The sequence below is a fragment of the Calliphora vicina genome, chromosome 2 (genome assembly GCF_958450345.1).
Source record: "Calliphora vicina chromosome 2, idCalVici1.1, whole genome shotgun sequence".
In the NCBI taxonomy this organism is placed as follows: Eukaryota; Metazoa; Arthropoda; class Insecta; order Diptera; family Calliphoridae; genus Calliphora; species Calliphora vicina.
The window spans coordinates 18,381,134-18,403,639 of NC_088781.1; the positions used below are offsets into that span (position 1 = coordinate 18,381,134).

Below are 22,506 nucleotides of genomic sequence, written 5' to 3' on the forward strand. Positions count from 1 at the left end.
CCCAAGTTATTGCTAATTCAATGATTCAGTATAAATGTGTAGTGCACAGTGGGGTAGAATCAAAATTTTGTTTTAATAAATCTGGAATTTCTAAACGGCAGGCCCGATCGAGATAAAAATTTGACGTGGGCGTAGTCGAGGAGTATTCTAGTTTAAGTTATTTAAATGGGCCCTATAAATGCTCCAGGGGCGGCACTATGGGTACTCAAAGTAGCGTACCTACGACATGTAAAATATTTAAACACGAATCATTTTTTGTATCCCATTCGATTTTGGCTAGGTCTTGAAAAAACATGCTTGCGCGTGATATTAATCTATTATAATTTCCGAGTTATAGGCATTTCACTTTTTTTAAAATATAGGGCGTACTATTGGGCCGAATAAACTTTTGTTATTTAGCCAACTAAATTAGAAATAATACAAAAAAAATTTCAGAGCAATATCAATTACGGATCCAAAAATAAAAGATTTTCAATTTAAAAATTTCAAAAAATAGTAGATTTTTGCTGTTAACTCTTTTTTATTGAAAAAAAAAACTATCTTTAAGAACATATAACAATTTTGTGTTTTTCTGTAAGATATCTTTACCAAGAACATTGTGTTATAAAAAACATATCCTATTTTTCGAATATGTCGCCCCACGCCCTTCGGAATTTGACCTATTTTTTTTTATCAAAATTTAAATTTTGGGCCACATGTTGTAAAATTCCAAAGCTGGGATTAGAAAACGGAAAGCAGCTTTGGAAACCTTGATGTGTTCCCTATTTATTCCCAAAGTATTTTCTTAGTCTGGAAGGAAATGTGGACCCTAGGGCAAAATTTAAAAAAAATATAATTTTTTGGAATTTTCGCTCCAATTTTTTCTAAAACTAAATTTTGTTTAAAAATTTTTAATAGGATTGCAAATATTAGGAACAATTTGATTCACATTTATTCTGAAGTATTTTTTTTTATTTAGATAAGTTAATTTTTGGTCTTACAAAAGAAAATTCAAGTTAATATCTCAATTAGATTCCAAAATATGCCACTTTAAAATTTCGAAAATATTGCACTTTTTTCATAATAAAAAATGTTTATACATTTTCTTAATATGTATTTTATTCAACAACAAGTTAATGGTTCTGACATTTTATACTAGAAATGCCAATTTTATTTGGTTAAATAAATCGTATGTCTACACAGAGAAAACAGATTCGTATTCACAACCGAATTTGGCGCCAATCGAATTTTGTCGGTTGCATGTACTATCACATAATTCTATTCAGACTACTGTTTATATGGTATTCACAACTGTTAATTAAAAAATAATTCGGTTGGAATAACCAGCAATTTATATACATATATTAACATTAGACTGGCCCAATGAAAAACAAAATATTTTTTATTATTACTAAATATGTGTTATAATTTATTTATTGCAATTTATGTAATATACATTAATATAAATAATTATATACAATAATTTACTATTCCTGACAGATGAACAGACGTTCAAATTTTTCTTTATGTCATAATTCAGATAAAATTTGATTTACTTGAATGCTGCAGTTCATTCATTATATATACATGCTTTTGATAACAAAATGTATATTTCCAAAAGCTTCATGGACACCGGTACACACATTTCCAAATAATTCAGTTTATACCACATATCAACATTGAGGCTTGACGAAAAATGGCGAAATTTACAAAAGAAATGCTTGATGATAATGCTAAAGAGAATTCACAAAATAATTAAATCTTTAAATAAGTGAATGATTGTACCAAAACGGTTGCAATATAGCAAATTCATAACTTCCTTACCGTTATTCGTCCTTTCATCTCTTGGGAACCAGTCAGACATATAACTACCAGACATTAAAGCATGGAAAAGCACTTGAAAGTATGTATAACGACCTGCTTTAATGAAGAATTCTCCAACTGGATGATTTATTATTTATAAGAAGGAATAGGTTAATCCTACCTTACCCCAGGTCAAAAATTGGCCAATTTTGTGTTAGTCTATAAAATCTTCTGTAAAAATATGAAGTGAAAAAAGTGAAATTCATATTTCATAAATTACCCACGAATGGCTTACTTACTGTTCAAGACCGAGTGTTACAGCGCTCTCTTGTGATAACTTTTATATATTTTAATTAATATTTTTCATTTAAGAGTGTGTACACAATTTTTGTTTAATTTCTAATTAATTTATTATTTATTTTTATAAAAATGTCAAACAAATTTTATAATTTTTATAATCATCATTTGTCGGTTGTAATCACCGAATTAGTTTTTTGATTTTATGACCGAATTTATTGGTTATTGTAACTGAAAACTTCAGTCGTCTCTGCCGAATTCCTTAATTTAATGTTTACCAGACGCAAATTGATTATGCTAACTAATAATACAGTTATAGGAACCTCAATTCTATTATAAATATTATTTTTCACTTATAAATAAAGATAATCTGTTGAATTTATAAATTTTCAATGACTACAACACAATATTGATTTATTCTACTAAATTTTCATAGTTGCAACCATTTTCCAACCAATCCTTTTTCTGTGTGTACTGAATGTCTGTTGCTAGTATTAATCTAGGAAGTAATACTGTAACTTTAATAAGAAAACTTATAAAGAAATTTCCGAAATTTCTCTATAAAAATTATGGAGCAATTTGGCCCGATTTGGAACCCTAATTATGTGTAAATAAATAGACCTATATTTTATTTGGTCAACATCCCTGAGAAATCTCGGCAAATTTTTCACGATTACCCTAATTGTGTGTAAATAAATATACATATATTTTATTTGGGAAATATTTATTTGTATGATGAGCTAAATGGTATAGATTTTTAAATATTTATTTTTTTTTAAAAATGTGTGTGATTTAAAAATAAAACTACGAGGGTAGTCTAAAGAGTGGCAACGAAATCATGGTGAATCACATATTTTTGGCAGACAATTTACGCCATATTTTAATTAAATAGAACATACAATTGGGGGACTCAAACGGTCTGTTATTAAGTTATAATGTCCTAATATATTACGATAGTTTAAACAAATTGTTGTTGTGCTTCAAACAAATAAAGTGTTATTTCATGGCGAAACAATAAACATAATTCAAAATGTCTTATTAGTTTCGATTTTTTTTTAGTTTGAAACACAATAAAATTTTATTTAAACTAATAGCAGACCGTTTGAATCCCCGAAATGTTTTTCATTAGAATGAATCATGATGTTTGCAATCCAAAATCTTCATCAAACAGTGACACGATTTATATGCATTAGTTTTTAAATGTTGCAGCAACATTTTCAATACAAAATTTTCCAAAAAATGATTTTTTTTTGTTGAAAATTTCAAAATATTTTAGAACTTTAAAAATATGTACCACCAATGTTGCAACAACATGTTGCTGGCATTTAAGTATAAATAAATTGTGTATTCATATAACAATTGTGAAATATTTCCATAATTATGTTTTTCCAATGTTGCTAAACTTTTGTATATGTTGCCAACATGTTTCGAGATGATTTTTTTTATTTTTTGTAATGCAAATAAATGTTTTAAACATTTTAAGAAGTTGCTAAATATTTTTAAATATTACAGCTAAATATTGAACAATATTCCAGAAATATTTTCAATAAAAAAATTCAAAATAATTACAAAAGTTTCACAAAATTTTAAAAAATGTCTGAAGCTTTTAATACATAAATAATTTTTATAATCTAAATGTTGCAGCAACATGTTGCTGAATTCTAAGGGCCATTATTACAACTTGCCTTTGTAGTTAAAGTTAACATTATGGGTACATTTTTCTATTGCTTAAAGTAACATTTAACTATAACGGCAAGTTGTAATAATTGACCCTAAGTATTACAAAAATACAGATTTCTATAAAAGTTTAAGTAAAAAAAACAACTTTTTTAATATTGCCTCAACATGTTTTATAACTTTTGTAAATGTAAACTTTTTCTTAAAATTAACAAATTTTTGAAAAACTATAAATGTTGCTAAACATTTTGAAATGATGCAGCAAAACTTTCTGTAATCAAATTCAGAATATTTTAAATAAAAGTTTTATACAATTTTACAAGATTTTAAGACGTTTTTTAAATTTAATTTGTATAACCAAAATGTTGCAGCAACTGAATTCTAAGTTCAACTGAAATACACATTTATATAAGGTTTAGAGTATCCAAAAACCGAAAACCGGTCAACCGGTTTTTTCATCTTTGTAAACTCCACCGGTTTCGGTTTTTTAGCAAACCGGTTTTTATAAGACGGTTAAGCGGTTTTAATGAAATATATTTTCTAAAGCTCAATCAACCATATTTATGAAAAACTTTGATACAATTTTTAAAAATATTGATTTATTTAATAGAAAATTATAGAATTTGACAATATTTAGTAAAATATATAAAATAATAGCAAAAAGATAGAGCTTTAAAAATTCAAAAATGCTAAATAAAAATGTAATATAAACCGTTTAATCGGTTTTTTTTTGGAAGACAAAAACCGAAACCGTTTAACCGTTTTTTTAAAAGACAATAATCAAAACCGGTTTTTTCAAAAACACAATTTTTCGGTTAAACCGGAAACCGGTTTTTTGGACACTCTAATAAGGGTTTTGAATATTATGTTAATTACCATGGCAAGGATTTCTATACAAATGCATGTTTGTAGTCAGTAACTCAAAATCACTTTTGACAATTTATCTTTCCGAATCGAAGAATTTGCAACAAAATGGCATCGATTTGTTGTTTCATATTTTGTCATAAATGCATATTTTGCATATTTTTCTTTTAAATGCATATATTTAGCATATTTTTCCATTTTATTGCATATTTAATTTTCTTTTGATATATTTTTGTAGCAGCAAATAGTCTAAAGGTATTTTATTCAAAACTTATTCATGTAACATGTTTAGCACATGCACGCAGAGAAAAAATATAATTGGGCATGGTTACTGTAACCATTTATATAGTGTTACAAGTTTTTTAACTATATTATAGTCACAGTAACCATTTACATGATTGTGGTAACCATAATATGGTTAACTTACGATTCACATGATTGTGTCAACCATATATATGGTTACAGTAAACATATATATGTTTGTGGCAACCATATTTATGATGAATAATTTTATCATAATATGTTGTTCTCAGATTATGATAAGCCTTAAGCCGAGAGCACCATAATATGATAAGTCGTTCATCATATAAATGGTTGTCACAAACATATATATGTTTACTGTAACCATATATATGGTTGAGACAATCATGTGAATCGTAAGTTAACCATATTATGGTTACCACAATCATGTAAATGGTTACTGTGAATATAATATAGTTAAAAAACTTGTAACAATATTGAAATGGTTACAGTAACCATGCCCAACTATATTTTTTCTCTGCGTGTGGTTAACATCGAGTAGCCGAAGAAATTAGATCTCAATTTGAAGATATAGATTTATTAATTTCGAATGGAAAAAAGTGTTTTTAAAGGCACCATCTCGTGTTGCTTAATTTAAAGAAAAGTAAACAGTACAATTACGTACACATTTCGATTCTTTTGAATTCAATTGCAAAAGTATTTAGTTAGTAGCAAAAATTTTACAAAAACTGAAAACCGAATTTTAGCGATAATACAGTTTTTTGGGTCATTTTGGAGATACAGGGTTAATCTCCAACAAATTTTGTTTAATGTAATTTTCATTAATATAAATCTACATATTTCTGGAAAACAATGCAGAAAATTAACGAGTTTCACCTATTTATTTCTTATAAATAGTAAAATTGAACTTTAACCTAGATGCGTGTCTCGAAATCGTTGCCCGATTTGGCTCAAATTTTGAGCACTTAACTTTTAGGGCTAGAGTCACAATATTCCACCCGGCACTCTTTGAAATCTAAAAAAAAAATCGGATGTCCCCCTAATGTACATATATGTAGTATATTGAAACTATGACCAGAAATTTATACATATTTTTCTTGTATTAATATATATATTTCAAATAAAAAACTTGTTTATATTGCAAATTTTTGTAATTTTTAGTGCATATTTTCTCTCTTTATAGTGCATGAAAATCCTTGCTCGAAAAATATTTAATTTTTTTTGGAAATATTGATCCGCAATGCTTTTGTTCTCTCGCATAATGCTCAATTATGGTTGTTTACAGGTAATTAACCGATCGTGTTCGGCCCCCTGGACGATCACTGCACTTAATCTAGAGAAGAAGACAACAACTGGTGGAGCAATTAATGGAATTTTATGGCAAATTCGTGAACTTATATAGAAAACAATTTGAATTGACTAATTGTCAGTTACTTTTCTACACATGTTCTTCCAAATAAATTTTTAAAATTCTTTCAAATATTACTTGAAAACAACTTTTATACACAATTCTATTGCAAAATCTGTTTTATATCAGCCACACCCCATCTACTTATATAGATGGATTTGAATATTTCTATATTTTTTTGTTTGCTTTTTTAGAAAATCTAAATTTCATAATTTTTTTAGATAAACATTGTATGAAATAGAAAAAATAAACCACAAAAACTAAACGTTAAATTTTATGTACAAAAAAAATGCGAATACGAACGGATACAGAAAAAAATACAGAAAACATTATAATAAATAAACTGAACATAATGAAATTCCGGTTAATTAACATCATCATATGAACAGAATACTAGAAAAAAATTTATAAATTTTTAAGCATGATCAAAATTCTAATTACAATAGAATCTAAATAAGGCACACACATAATGAAAATGAAAAAAAAACACCATTTGATGAATATCAAAATATTAAAAAATATATTAATAAATAATTAAGAACACTACTGAAACTATTTAAGGAGTGCGTTATTAAAAATGGTAATCTTTAAATAGTTGAAAAATATGCAGCTGAATTGAGTGAGAATTAAAAGTAAAATTATTACTGTTCGCTGCCATTTATAGATCTTTGCAGCAGCTGATGAAAATGTCGAATTTTGTGCCAACAAAGCGTCATATACGAGAAGTTTTACTTTATTTCTTTAATTTGAAAAAAGAGCCGCTGAAGAACACCGATTGCTTACCGAAGCTAATGGTGATCGGATTCAACATGCGAGAGCTTGCAAAATCACTGGGAACAACTTTTTTCCATCCCAAAGCAGGGAAATGTGAATGACCGAAATAATGCTTGAACGCTATAAAAGAAAATAATTTTTGCACCGAATTATTACTTGCGATGAAAAATGAATCCATTACAATACTCCGAAGTGTAAGAGATCGTATATGTAGCCCGGCCGAAGACACCAAAGCCAAAATTCCATATGCGCTAAGGTAAATAATTCTCTATATTTGGTGGGAGCAAAAGGGTCCTATTTGTTATGAGCTGCTGAAATCTGACCAGAACATCACAGGGAACCTGTACCGAACGCAACTGATTCGTTTGAAGCGAGCATTGGCCAAAAAACGACCAGAATATGAGGCCAGACATGAAATCGTTGCAATACCTGTTAAAAAGTATTTACAATGAAGTGGTTGGAAAGTTTTGTCTCACCCAGTTTATAGTCCAGACCATATCCCGTCCGACTACTATTTGTTGCGATCTATTCAGAACGCTCTCTCTGGGATATGCTTAACTTTGGAACATAATATCCGATATTGACTTGATTCGTTCTTCGCCTCGAAATCCACATGTTGCCACAAAGATGTGAAAAGGTCTAGCTAAAACAATAGCCAATACTTTGAATAAATTTATATTGTACAAATGTTTAAAAATAAAAATTAAAAAATTTGAAAAAAATCCCGCATTTTTAAGTCATACAATCCACAATCCAAATTTGACTACAAAATTTTCTTAGGTCACAAATAAGAAGACTAACGAAAACTTTTCTATAATTTTGGCTTATTTCCAAGTTGTTCAAAAACCACAGTTAAGGTACTATTAGAGCAGTGTAATAATTGTGAAATGTAAATAAATCTAACCTTCAGATAACTGGAACTCTTTAAATAAATAAATTTAATTTTTTTTTTTGGAAATTTAAAATAAATTAAGGTGTGAAAATAATTAAACACAAGTAGCTGGCAGTAATTTAATATTTGTTTAAGATTTTGTTTGTTCATAATCATAATTTGTGATTAAAGGTGGGTAATTTGAAGAAAATTATTAAGATTATAAACACATTTATACGCAATTTGAATATTAGTGTAGCTGATTTTTGTTAAATAGACTTTGGCGTAAATTTTGTAGCTGTTTGTAAAGGAAAAGAGTTTTTTTAGGGCACTGCTACACGTTCAATACATATTGTGATATTGGGATCGCGATCCATTGTAATAAGGGTTTTTAAAATCCCGACCTTTTTTGATTCCCGGGAATCGGGAAATTTTTTTCTACATTCCCGGGTACCCGGCTATTCCCGAAATATACAATGATACTGTAAATTAGGAATATTATCACAAAGTATACAGAGGTGTCAAATTTGACAGTTCAAAAACACTAAAATCAGTTTTTTTTGAAATTGTTTCGATAGAAAGAGAAAACAAATTTGCGGTTTAATACAGATAGTGCGTTAAAACAAACAACTATATAAATAAGCACAAAACCAAACCAGTTGAAATTGTTTCGAGCGAAAGAGACAAATATATTTTTTTTGCCGTGTCGCCTCTGTATACTTTGTGATATTATAGCCAAATTTAATATAAAAACTTAGTGTTATAATCCATGGTAGGTTCATATTGTTCAGGTTACGATGATTTTCGTCAAACAACCCGAATGTGAACAAAAGAGAGTAATAGAGCGTAAAAATACACACATTTCATTCATTTGCTTGATGTTGTTGCGAATATTTTATTTTTTACCCAAACATGCACACAAATTAAATGCCTCTATTTGCCTACCAATGGTTATAATTATTGAATATCAGAGCTTCGAATTAATTAATAAAATTTCAGCCTAATTCACTAAAATCTTAATCCGTAATTAAAGAATGTCAGCCATTCATTCCATAAATCCATTCCTAATATTTATTTTTTTAGATTCATTCCAAATCCTTTGTTTAAACTGAATTAATTTTAAAGTTAATTAATAACAGAATTTATTCAAACTTTGAATGATTAAATTTTTGTTAAATCAAATCATTTACAAAATTAATTGAAAAAATTGTCTTAAGCCTTTTTGTAGTAAGGAGTGAGATCGAAAAATTCTTAACATACATATATGTTTATAAAAAAGAAACCACTAAACTTACAGCTTTAATTTTTTTTTATTTGATTGAAATTATTATTACAATTTACAAAAAAAATTATTTTTATAGTTTTAATCACTAGTGATGAAATTTTGAACCTTTTTCGGAAACCCTTCCATTAACGTTTTTATAGTGCTTTCTGTCACTTTGCTCGAACATGTAGTCCATCTCCGTTTAAAATCTACCACACTTTTGGACACCTTTTTTGTACTCTTCAATTCTCTTTTAACAAGAGCCCAATATCTCTCCACTGGCCTTAGCTCCGGGCAGTTTGGAGGATTTGCCTCTCTTGGTACAAATACCACATTATTGTTCTTGTACCACTCAAGGGCTTGTTTGCCATAGTGACAGGATGCCAAGTCAGGCCAAAAATAAGTGGACACATTATGAAGTCTTATGAATGGAAGCAGCCTTTTTTGTAAACATTCCTTGATGTAAATTTCGGTATTTATAGAGCCCGTTGTAACAAATGAGTGGCTTCTTTTGCCGCAACTGCATATTGCTTGCCATACCAAGAACTTTGTGGGAAATTTTGTCTGCTTTTGGGTCCTAAACTTTTCTTCAACATTCCCTCGAGCATCAGCAACATAAAATTTTTGACCTGGAAGTTGCGAAAAATCTGCCAGAACATACGTTTCGTCATCCATTATGCAGCAAGAATATTTTTTTATAAAACTTGACTTCAATTTCCGTGCTCTGTTTTTGGCCTCTAAATTTTTAGTAGCGTTCCTGTCAGGAACTTTTTGAGCCTTGTATGTTTTTAAACCTGCATTAGCTTTAACTTTTCGTACCAAATAGTCCGAGCACTGAGCTAACCGGGCTGCTTTCCTACCGGATGTGTTGGGAGCTCTTTTGAAAATGCGTTCTATTTTTTTGGCTTTAGAAACATCATGTGGACCATTCCTTCTACCTGAACCAGGTTTTCTATCAACTGACAAGTTCTCCCGGTACTGTTTAATAACATTGGAAACAGTTTGACGGCAGACCTTTGTATGCTTGGCCAACTTTTTGTAAGACCAAGTTGGGTTTTGTTGAAAATATTTAATAATTTCAGTACGCACTTTTTTCTGGTCACTCATTTTAATCAGATTAACAAAAAAATTAATATAATTGACATTACACATAATAACTGACATGTTTTTCAAAGGTAACTTGATCAAAAAAAAATTCAAATAATACTTGGGTTAAAAAATGTAATGAAAAACGTGTGTTAAGAATTTTTCGATCTCACTCCTTAGATTTGAATTGAAGACAAATTTAATCAATTAATAAATTTTTGAAGCTATTTTGTTATGGATTTGAAGAAGAAATTTAAAGAAATTTGAATGATTCAATAAGAAATAAATTCTATAAATAATGAATTCACTTTTTAAATTTTCATACGAAAATAATAAGCGATTTATTATTGCCGAGATATAAGCAAAAAACTTTTCACCGTTTTTTGGTGAAAAAAATAGAGTTCTAACTTGTTTTCTTTGTATTTTCATCAGTTTTTAATTCACGGGATTCCCGACTAAAAATCCCGGGAACCGGGTAGTGAAAAATTGGAAAAATTCCCGGGAAATTTGTATCGGGAATTCCCGGGATAAAAACAGAATTAGGGTTTTTATCCCGGGAATTCCCAAAATTAGGTTATTCTGCAATTTGGACGTTCAATTAATATCGCGATACTGGATCGCGGTCTCGTAGGTTTATTGTTACATCGACTACAGCTTGCAAAGAGTGAAACCACCAGAGTGTGAAACATGTTATTATAAATCATGTTCTCTTTATGCCGCTCACTGCTTGACAGAAACGCAAATTGATATTGTTGAAATTTCAAACTTTTTTTATACTCTGTCCACTACTCATGATGAAGGTAATAAAAATAAATATTTAACGCATTTATAAGTCGTCTTAGTCGTATAATAAATCAATATCACTGTGTAACTTATTTAAAACATCCATTTCATACTAGTACTAGAGGCGTATTATTATTTATTTCTTATCAGCATTCATTCGTTTTTTTTTGCAGACAAACTCGAACGACCGGCATTTAAAATAACAGTTGCAAAACAAATATGATTCATAGGTTTTCGTTGTTATTTATTGTTGCTGCTATCAATATCTACAAGCTCCCAATGTTGCCAGAGTTTTAAAATAGGTTTAGACATAGGATTTTTCCCGGGGAGTATCCGTATTTATTAACCCTCTAACCGGCAAGGCTGCCTTTAGGCGGGTATCTTAAATGTGTGTAATGCTGCTTTATTTGGTTATTTTTCCCGTTATAACGGTAAATATGTGTAAAGAGACAAACAATTTACTTATTGTGATAAACAAGAACGTGAACTTGTCTTTTGTTTGTTTTTATTCCAACGTATTTCTTTTTTTCAAAAAATAAACTGGTATATTATTTTACCTCGAAATAAAATTGGCCGGTTAGAGGGTTAATTGAAGGAAATTTTATTGTAAGATCGTCTACCGTTTCCCATAAAATACCCTTTCAGCTTCACTACCTTTACAGCTAAAATATCGTTACCGTTATTCTAGAAACAATTTGAAATTATGAAAACACAAATTTGTATCTTCTATATATATAAAAATGGATGTTTGTATGTGGGTATGTATGTATGTTCCGAATGAACTCAAAAACGGCTCCACCGATTTTGATGAAATTTTCAGGGAATCTTCAGAATAGCCTGGCGGGTAACACTGTAAAGTCAGATTTTTGATTTTCGGTCTGTGGGCGGAGGGGCGTGTGGCATTATCAAATTTTTACATTATACCGCTAATACCATCTATATATATAAAAAACGGCTGGACCGATTTTGATGAAATTTTCAGGGAATCTTCAGAATAGCCCAGCGGGTAACAGTGCATAGTAAGATTTTTGATATTCGATCTATGGGCGGAGGGGCATGTAAAAATCCAATTTTCATAAAAATGGATAAAAATTTTCCGTATGGACTCAAAAATGGCCGGACCGATTTTGATGAAATTTTCACGGAATCTTCAAAAAAAGCCTTTTGGGTAACAGTGTAAAGTCAGATTTTTGATTTTCGGTCTGTGATAAACAATTTTGTTTACTCTTGCATATTAGGTGCATGAATAAGAAATTTCCATACTAAATTTTTGAATTCATTGGAACCAGCCGTATTAACATTGAAGGTTGGATCACCGACTTTGTCCGACACTGTATATTAAAATCTTTGCAATATCAAACTGATGTTTTCTAAGGGCCAGCAACGCGGACCGGGTTCAGCTAGTTTTCTATAATAGATTTTATTGAAATCTACAGTAGTTAAATGTAATACTATACCAGCTTTGTCAATTTATTTAAGTTCTTGTAAATTTTATTTGTAATCGTTATCATTGAGATACCGTAAGACGGTCGGTCAAAAAGTCCGGACTTTTTGAATGAATCACAGGTTTTTGGGCAACAAAAATTATTTTATTTTTCAACATAGTAGCCTTTAAGATCTTTGTCCAAAGTTTCTTAAATTTTTCTATCTCTCCAAAAAAAGTTATTTGTCTAGGTCAACCAAATAGGTTTTTTTTGTGAGGTGATTTCATCGTTTGAGTCAAATCTCTTTCCGCCGAGACATTTCAACAGGTTTGAAAACAAGAAATAGTAACTCGGGGCAAAATCCTGAGAATATGGCGGAAGAGGCAGCCTAATTAATAGCTTTTTGCCATGGAAACTGCACAGTGTGTACCCTTTTGTAGAAACGATTGTGAGCAAAGATGACCGCCATTTGGCGGAAAACTTTCTCATAGCCAAGTGATCATTCAAAATTTAAAACCACTGAGTCATGTGAGATACACACTTTCAATCTCCGATCGGCTAACTCTATATAGTGAATTTTTCAATTGTTTCGGGTGTATAGACCTCAACTGGGCATCCAAAACGATCGTCATCTTCCGTGCTTGTATGGCTACAAGGAAATTCCGGAAAACACTTTTTTACCATTGAAATTGATGGTGCTGAGTATTTATCAAGCTTAGCCTTTATTTGACTGATGGTTTTTTCCGCAAAAATTAATGCTTAAAGAGCAGACGAAATCCACTCTTTTCCAATTTCTCCTCAAGTCACGAGTAGTCTGCTGTCAATGGCTGTTAAACACAAACTAAATGATGCACCTTGTTCAAATTTTGACAATAGTCAACTGACAGATGCCCGTTGACAGGAACAGAGTTGCCCTTGCTGTTAACAGGCGGGAAATTTAAAAAGTCACGGACTTATTAACCCCCCCCCACTTGTATTGGGTGTTTGACTCAAAAATATGGGATTTATTTTTTTAATATTTAGATTTTATTTTGAAACAATATATGGATAATAATTGGGCTGGATATGTTTTTTAAAATTTTATGAAAGTTTAAAGTTCAATTCTTGAGTTATAAAATTGAAATGTCTATAACTCAAAAATCACATTTTTAATTTTTTGAAAAAATATATGCTTTTTATTTGCATTTTTTTCTAGAAATTTTGGAACACTTAATGCAATATATTGCACGAAATTTTCCATACAATTGGCAACTCTGACTTGAAATCACTCATGCTTTTTTGTTTGTTCTCAATACTTTAATTCTTTGTTTGTATTTGTTTTTACTCTCGTTCAGAGAAGCTCTCTTCTGTATGTATTGTGTACTATTAGTATTATTATCTATTTGCACGGCAAACAATAGTTCGATGGTGTTTGATTTCAATCAATTGTTTACACATGTTTTTTTTTTTTTTTGTTTTTCATATATTTAGAACAAATTATGGATTTTAAATTTCCCCAGCGTGTAAAGTTGTTGGCCACATACACAACTTGTGTCAGGTTTATTATAATTATCGTTTTTTAAATACATAAGTGTCAAAAATGATATAGTTTTAATTGAATTTATTTTTAAGAGTTAAAAGAGATTTTAAGCCACTTAAATGTGATATGGATACTTGTGAGTTTTTAATTATTTATTAGAGATAAAAAGTAATTTATTATAGGATTGAAAAAAGCTTCTAAATAGTAATTAAATAATTCACAAGCTCTATATCAGTTAATACAGATGGAATTTTATTATTCTACTTCCGAATTTTTTAGTAACCCTTATAAATATTTGTTTGCCAGCTGTTAATTTTAGTAATATCAAGTACATTATATGCCTATTAAACTATCATTATTAAACATTTATTTCTAAGTTCAAAGGGGAAACCATTTAAATTTCACATATGTCATTTAGTGAATTAAGTTTGACAAAATAAATTAAATTACAATGATGCCCTTTCACTGTTATAGATTAATAAATTCAATTATAAAAAAGGTTGAATGAACTTTTCAAATAATATTGTTAATTATTTTTAACTTAAACTAAGTATGTATATCGTGACAATACAAAATTAATTTTTATACCCTACACCACCATAGTGGGGAGGCTATAATGCTTTTGCCCAAAAATATTAGTGCGAAACCTAACTTAAAGTATACCGATCGAGTCGATTGACTGATCGAGTTGACAAAGTATAGGTTGCAATTTTGAAGATCTTTCTACAAAATTTGTTACATGCGTCCTCCCGGAATTTGTTCTTAGTCGATAATAAATGTTTAATTTATATAGATGTCTACAGAAATTTCGCTCAAAATATGTTTTTTATATACAAAATAAAATTGAACTTAAATACACAGAAACATGCTAATAAATTTGTGATCGGTGATCGGTCTATAATTTGAACGACTACCAACTTCCGATCGGGATGAAATTATCATCAACTAATTCAGACACAATTTTTCAACAAGATCGGTCGAGAACCCTCTTTTTTGGCCAAACAGGTATTTATTTTGATATACATATGTATATCCCACTCGCATCCCACTAAAAGACCAAAAAGCTCTTAAAAGAATAGACCTAAGATTTCTTTTAAGAAAAAAAAAAATTATTAAAAACGGCCCACTTGAAAAAAAAATAGATTTTGCCAAAAAAAAAGTCAAAAATTGTATTTCTTGAGTTACAAAACATTTATTTTGATATATATACCACTCGCATACCTCTAAGCGACCAAAAACATCTTAAAGAAATGGACCTAAGCTTTCTTTTAAGCAAAAAAAAAAATAGATTTTGCAAAAAAAAAAAAATAAACATTTTATATCTTGAGTTACAAAACATTTAGTTTTAATATATTTAGATCCCACTCGCATTGGTTGTTTGGTTTACGTGGTAGTTCACTACGTGCGAACAATCGAGTAGAGTCGAAGGGACCGCGTTTTGATAAGACCACACCACTCGTCAGATGTAATGTCGTTTACATCGTAATGTAACTAGAATGTGTACAAAACAAAAAGTCGTGCTTGCTAGACCCAACCTGTAGCTGTGAGATATCTCAGTAGGTCATTGAGTTTTGACTCGGCTACCTCACCAAGGTTGTTCAATGTATAATTGCCCATGAATTTATGTCTCTTGACATTCAGGGCTGGGCATTCGCTGCTTTTTCTTCTTCCCTATCCTTACAACTACGACAATGGTCGTTAAAAGGGAGTCCCGGGCGATTAGCGTGCTTGCTTAACGTCCAGTGTCCCGTTAATACTGCCAGCAACCTTGATATATCCTTTCTATTCCGGGTTATCAGTTGCATAGTACGTTTCTCGTTCAGCCTTTGTAAGAAAATGTCTGAAGATGATGCCTTTGATAGTCCCCAGTGGAATTGCTACTGAGACCGCATTGGAGATATCTAAGGCAGATCCCATTCTGGCTAGTTCGTCTGCCTGTTCATTACCGTAGTGGTCCCTGTGCGCAGGTACCCAAACCAAAGTAATGTCAGATAGACGACCTAGCCTTTACAGAGAATTCCTACATTGCTTAACTAGTGAAGATGAAATTGTGTAGGCACTCAGTGAGAGAAGTGCCGCCTGACTGTCGACAAAAATACCTATATTGCCGCGGGTATTATGATCATGTAGTGTATTGTTGCAAAAATGCTGCCATGATTGCAAAAATTTCCGCCTGGAAAACACTACACTCATTCGAAAGACGAAAGACGATACCTCAGGTTCGTCACAGAATACACCAGAACCAACAGCATAGCTCATCTTAGAACCGTCCGCACGCAGAGAAAAAATATACATGGGCATGGTTACTGTAACCATTTAAATAGTGTTAAAAGATTTTTAACAATATTATAGTCACAGTAACCATTTACATGATTATGGTAACAATAATATGGTTAATTTACGATTCACATGATTGTATCAACCATATATATGGTTACAGTAAACAAATATATGTTTGTGGCAACCATATTTATGATGAATAATTTTATCATAATATGTTGTTCTTAGATTATGATAAGCCTTAAGCCGAGAGCAACATAATATGATAAGTCCTTCATCATATGAATGGTTGTCACAAACATATACTTGTTTACTGTAACCATATATGTATATGGTTGATACAATCATGTGAATCATAAATTAACCATATTATTGTTACCATAATCATGTACATAGTTACTGTGACAATAATATTGTTAAAAAACTTGTAACAATATTGAAATGGTTACAGTAAACATTAAACAATTATATTTTTTCTCTGCGGGTGTGTATATCCTAGTGTCATATTTGTACACGAGATTACCCCACTCACTTCTGGAGGGAATTAAGACCTTGAATACCCTATCAAAGTCTGTGTATGGAGTAATATAGTCAGATGGTTGGAAAACGATCGAAGGCAACTGGCCCAGAATCCCCGCGTGGCCATATGTTCTCGATCTCCAACAACCAGACGCTTGAAGCCTCGCTGCGCTGTAGGCAGAAGTGGCCATAATGTGAAGGTTTATTGGCACAAGGTGCAGTATAGTGTTCAGTGCCTCTGAAGGACTAGTTCTTAGTGCGCCGGTTATACCTATACTTTGTATAGTTGGTCTACGACATACTTCCTTCTAGTTGCAGTCCACCATACAAGAGATCCGTAAGTAAGAATTGGATGTACTATAGCCGTATACATCCATGCTGGGACTAAGTTCCCATTTTCTACCAAACATCTTACGAAAGGTATAGTAGGCCACCGTTGCCTTTTTTACCCTATGTTGAGTATTTAGCTTCCATGACAATTTGGAGTCCAGTATGATACCTAGATATTTTGCATTATTTGAAAGGGGGATTTCGCAGTTTTTCAACCGTGGAAGTTTGAAGCTTGGAATCTTAGTCTTCGTCATGAGAAGTACAAATTTCGTTTTGCTAGGGTTTACCCCAAGACCACTAACCGTGGCCCAGTTGTCGAGCGACCCTAAAGCGGTGGACATAATATCACTGATCACGTCCGGAAACAGACCTGGTACGAGTCTACCACTAAACGACCAAATATGTCTTCAAGGAAAACATCTAAGCTTTCTTTTAAGAAAACAAAAAAATTAAAAAAGGGTCCATTTTGAAAAAAAAAATCAATAATGTTTTTGAAAAAATTTTATAAAAATTTTATGATTTGAGTTACAAAACCTTTATTTTGATAGATAACTCACTAAGCTACCAAATAGGTCTTCATGGTCAATATCTAAGCTTTCTTTTGAGAGAAAAAAGGGCTCATTTTGAAAAAAAAAGTCAAAAGAAGTTTGATTGCGGAAAAAAAATGTCCAAAATTTTTTTTTTTTTTTGAAAGATTGAAGAAATAGCTTTCAAAACTATTTGGGATACATTTTGCTAAGAACAATAGGTAAAAAGTTACATGGATGAGAAAAAACACCTATTTGGCCAAAATGTCACATTTAACCCCCTCAAACTCAGAGAGATCTTGTTGAAAAATTGTGTCTGACTTTCTATACAATAAAACATCCATTTCAAAAGTTGATTCACTTGACATGAAATCCCCCATATGGGCAATTCCATGTCATCGTACGTGACATTTGTACACTTATAGAGTGGAATAGATTTTGAAAAAATAAGAGTATCTGAAAAATAATTTGATCTTTATGTTCCATTCAGAGGGTACTATATTTGAAAATAATAAAAAGTTCTTTCGAAACATTGTTGTCCAAAATATCGAGCGAAATAAGTGTATATCGTACGTGACATAAAACGGTAGTCATTCGAATCGTGAGAGGCGTTATATTTTCTTTTAATTTCTTACACTAAACGAAATATTCTTTCTTGGATGATTTTATAATAAATAAAATTTAATATCGTACGTGACAGATGTTTCTCTTATAATAAAACAATGTATATTCTGTAAATATATGTGTACAAAAACTTACAAAAATTAATAGATAATGTATATTCGGTTTCAATAAACAATTTTATAATAGTTTTTGGGTTTTTGGTCGTGGTAGTCATTCTCGTGGAATTGACCATATATATAAAACGATTTATTATTTCAGAACGCCAATTAGAAGAGTTTGAAAGTATTTTTTTATTATTTTAATTTTAAAATTTTTATTAAATTTGTAATTTCTCTTTAAGAGCCCTTAATAAAGTAGTAGTGTCCCAAACAATGAAATAATTTGTAACAAAAATGCACCTTCTGTTATTAATAAAACTTTCTAAATATATAGAAAATATTTTTGTTCATTAACAAAATTTGTGACATAATTGCCTTAATAGCACACACGCCCACTTGTAGCTATTTGAATTTAGAAAAAAAAAGATATCATCGTTTAGTACATTGAACTAAATATAAATACACCATAAAATTTAATAAAATAGACTCGTAAATAAATGTACAAATTAATGTTGATTATTTAAGCTAAAACATACACTAGAATTTAAATAGATATAGATAGTTTTGTGCAAGTGATTTTATTTAAGATTTTCTTTTGGGGATAAACTTATTCTACTTATATGACTTAAAAATACGAGATTTGTATTTTGTATATTTATTAAAAGTATTGGCCATTGTTAGCTATGACATTTTTCCATCTTTCTGGCAACATATTGTTACGTTTTAACCTTTTAAAAACGGTGGTTTATTTCCTTTAAATTAACCGAATACTTTTGATTGCAAATAAAAGCAGTTTAAAAATTGTTGTTTCATTTATTAAAATTTTCACACGAATTTAAATGAATACACTTATATTACACACTTTATAATGTAGAAGTATACCAGGGTAATACAGTTAGTTGATGTTACTTCTAACAGCGTCTATGATAAGCTGAACTAATGACTGCAACTGATGCCACTATTTATACACAGCGCCTTCCAGCAGGATCATGCATGATTTTAACGGATAAAACTAGAATCTTCGAATTCTAGAGCTTTTAGCAGCTTCAATGTTTAATGTTGCCATATTTACTAACAATTATAATAACTGCGTGCTATCAACATTATTGATAAGTAGACGCTTCTGCTGATGTACATGTTTATAAACATGATGAATGTTGCAAGCAGTCGTTACAGACCGTTAGATTCAAATCGCTAATGCAATTTCGTAAAAATATGAAATCCGTTTCGGATACTGTATTCTGAAGTGAAGCGTATCCCAGCAGTCGGACAGGGCAAGGTCTTGACTATAAGACGGGTGAGGCTAAACTTCCAAACCACTTCTTTCTAAATAGTTTTTGCAACATGTGGCCGAGCGTTGTTATGATGGAATATAACGGTTTCATGTCTGGCCGCATATTCTGGGCGTTCCTTGTGATAAAAGATAGGACTCTTTTGTACCCACCAACTACACAGAATTACCTTAGCGCCATGGATATTTGGCTTTGATGTCGATTCGGCTGGTTGGCCGGGCTTCTCATACAATATTTTGCGCTACTACGGGTTATCTTAATGAATCCATTTTGCATCGCAAATAATGATTTTCTGCATCATTTCTGAGATGCAAAATCGTCTTTTTCTCTGCTTCAATTTGTATGGTATCCAAAATCCCTGCTTTTACATGAATCCTGCTGCTTACAGGATTCTTGTTGAGTTTGACAACAATCTTCATGGAGTAATGCCTCCCTCCAATTCTTGATCTTCAAACTTTTTTGGCTGGCTTGAGCGATCATTGTCTGCCGTGTCAAAATCCACCATCTCCCGCACGTTGAAACCGATGAAACACATTCACCATAACCTTTTGTGAGGAGTCTGTGTGCTTCAGCTGCACTTTTTTTCAAATTAAAGACCCAAAAAAACTTTCATTTTTACACTATAATGTTCAATAACTAAGTGAGAATAAATGACAGATATGTACCCTTCAAAATGACATATAAGTTATTAAAAACAAGAACGCCATCAATTGTAAATCCCGCATTTTTAAGTCATACACACAATATTAAATTAGAAATGTGTGAAAATTAAGGAGTGAGATCGAAAAATTCTTAACACACGTTTTTCATTACATTTTTTAACCCAAGTATTATTTGAATTTTTTTTTGATCAAGTTACCTTTGAAAAACATGTCAGTTATTATGTGTAATGTCAATTATATTAATTTTTTTGTTAATCTGATTAAAATGAGTGACCAGAAAAAAGTGCGTACTGAAATTATTAAATATTTTCAACAAAACCCAACTTGATCTTACAAAAGGTTGGCCAAGCATACAAAGGTCTGCCGTCAAACTGTTTCCAATGTTATTAAACAGTACCGGGAGAACTTGTCAGTTGATAGAAAACCTGGTTCAGGTAGAAGGAATGGTCCACATGATGTTTCTAAAGCCAAAAAAATAGAACGCATTTTCAAAAGAGCTCCCAACACATCCGGTAGGAAAGCAGCCCGGTTAGCTCAGTGCTCGGACTATTTGGTACGAAAAGTTAAAGCTAATGCAGGTTTAAAAACATACAAGGCTCAAAAAGTTCCTGACAGGAACGCTACTAAAAATTTAGAGGCCAAAAACAGAGCACGGAAATTGAAGTCAAGTTTTATAAAAAAATATTCTTGCTGCATAATGGATGACGAAACGTATGTTCTGGCAGATTTTTCGCAACTTCCAGGTCAAAAATTTTATGTTGCTGATGCTCGAGGGAATGTTGAAGAAAAGTTTAGGACCCAAAAGCAGACAAAATTTCCCAGAAAGTTCTTGGTATGGCAAGCAATATGCAGTTGCGGCAAAAGAAGCCACTCATTTGTTACAACGGGCTCTATAAATACCGAAATTTACATCAAGGAATGTTTACAAAAAAGGCTGCTTCCATTCATAAGACTTCATAATGTGTCCACTTATTTTTGGCCTGACTTGGCATCCTGTCACTATGGCAAACAAGCCCTTGAGTGGTACAAGAACAATAATGTGGTATTTGTACCAAGAGAGGCAAATCCTCCAAACTGCCCGGAGCTAAGGCCAGTGGAGAGATATTGGGCTCTTGTTAAAAGAGAATTGAAGAGTACAAAAAAGGTGTCCAAAAGTGTGGTAGATTTTAAACGGAGATGGACTACATGTTCGAGCAAAGTGACAGAAAGCACTATAAAAACGTTAATGGAAGGGTTTCCGAAAAAGGTTCAAAATTTCATCACTAGTGATTAAAACTATAAAAATAATTTTTTTTGTAAATTGTAATAATAATTTCAATCAAATAAAAAAAAAATTAAAGCTGTAAGTTTAGTGGTTTCTTTTTTATAAACATATATGTATGTTAAGAATTTTTCGATCTCACTCCTTACTGTTTAAAAAACTGTTAGGAATTTGTTGCTTAAAACAAGTAAAATGATGTTGTAAGTTTTTGTGGCCTTCATACTGAGAACTTTTAGTTGTTATTCTTTATTTAGGTTAATTTTATGACTTTGATTTTAATATTTAAGAACTTTCTTAGCAAACAAAAAAAAAACTCCTAAAAGTGAGCAACAATGTTTTTTTATTTAAGTTAACCTTAAAATATTCATCATAAAATCTATGCAATCCTATAAGTTTGCTATTAATTTATTTATGTGTGTGTTTTTCTGTTCTCTTTCATTGCAGCTTGTGACAGTTGTTGTCAATTCGAAAAGGAAAACCGGTAAGTTTGTTTTCAATTTAGTGGTTTTATTTTTTCCTTATTTCCTGAGTTTAGCTAATTTTCTAAAATTTAAAGTGAAGTAAAGGTTTTTGTTCAAAAGTGCTAAATATTAAAAATATTATTAAATTGCGTTATGACTTATTCCAGTGAGCTCTTTGTTTAAATATTATTTTAAATGTTTTTCTTGTTATCTAATTTTAATATATAATTGCTGAGCTTAGAGGTCTACAATGTTTTTGTTTAATATACATGATAAATTTATATGGAAGATTAACTTGTTAAGATAACTAAACACAAAATGTTTGTTAGTTGTACTTGGGGAATTTGTTTAAACTCATGTAAACATTACTTTAACTAATTAGACATTTGGGAAATTATTTCAAAAATATAGTTATACCTACTACATACATACATACATACAT

At 30.8% G+C, this 22,506-nt stretch overlaps 1 protein-coding gene across 1 annotated transcript in view; it reads left to right on the forward strand.

The window, feature by feature from the left end:
- Piezo (piezo) overlaps positions 1-22,506 on the forward strand; it is a 154,177-nt gene that overhangs the window by 15,556 nt on the left and 116,115 nt on the right. Inside the window, exon 2 of the mRNA XM_065499391.1 lies at positions 22,048-22,084. The gene's annotated coding sequence lies outside the window, so the exon portion shown is untranslated. The remainder of the gene's footprint in view (positions 1-22,047; positions 22,085-22,506) is intronic.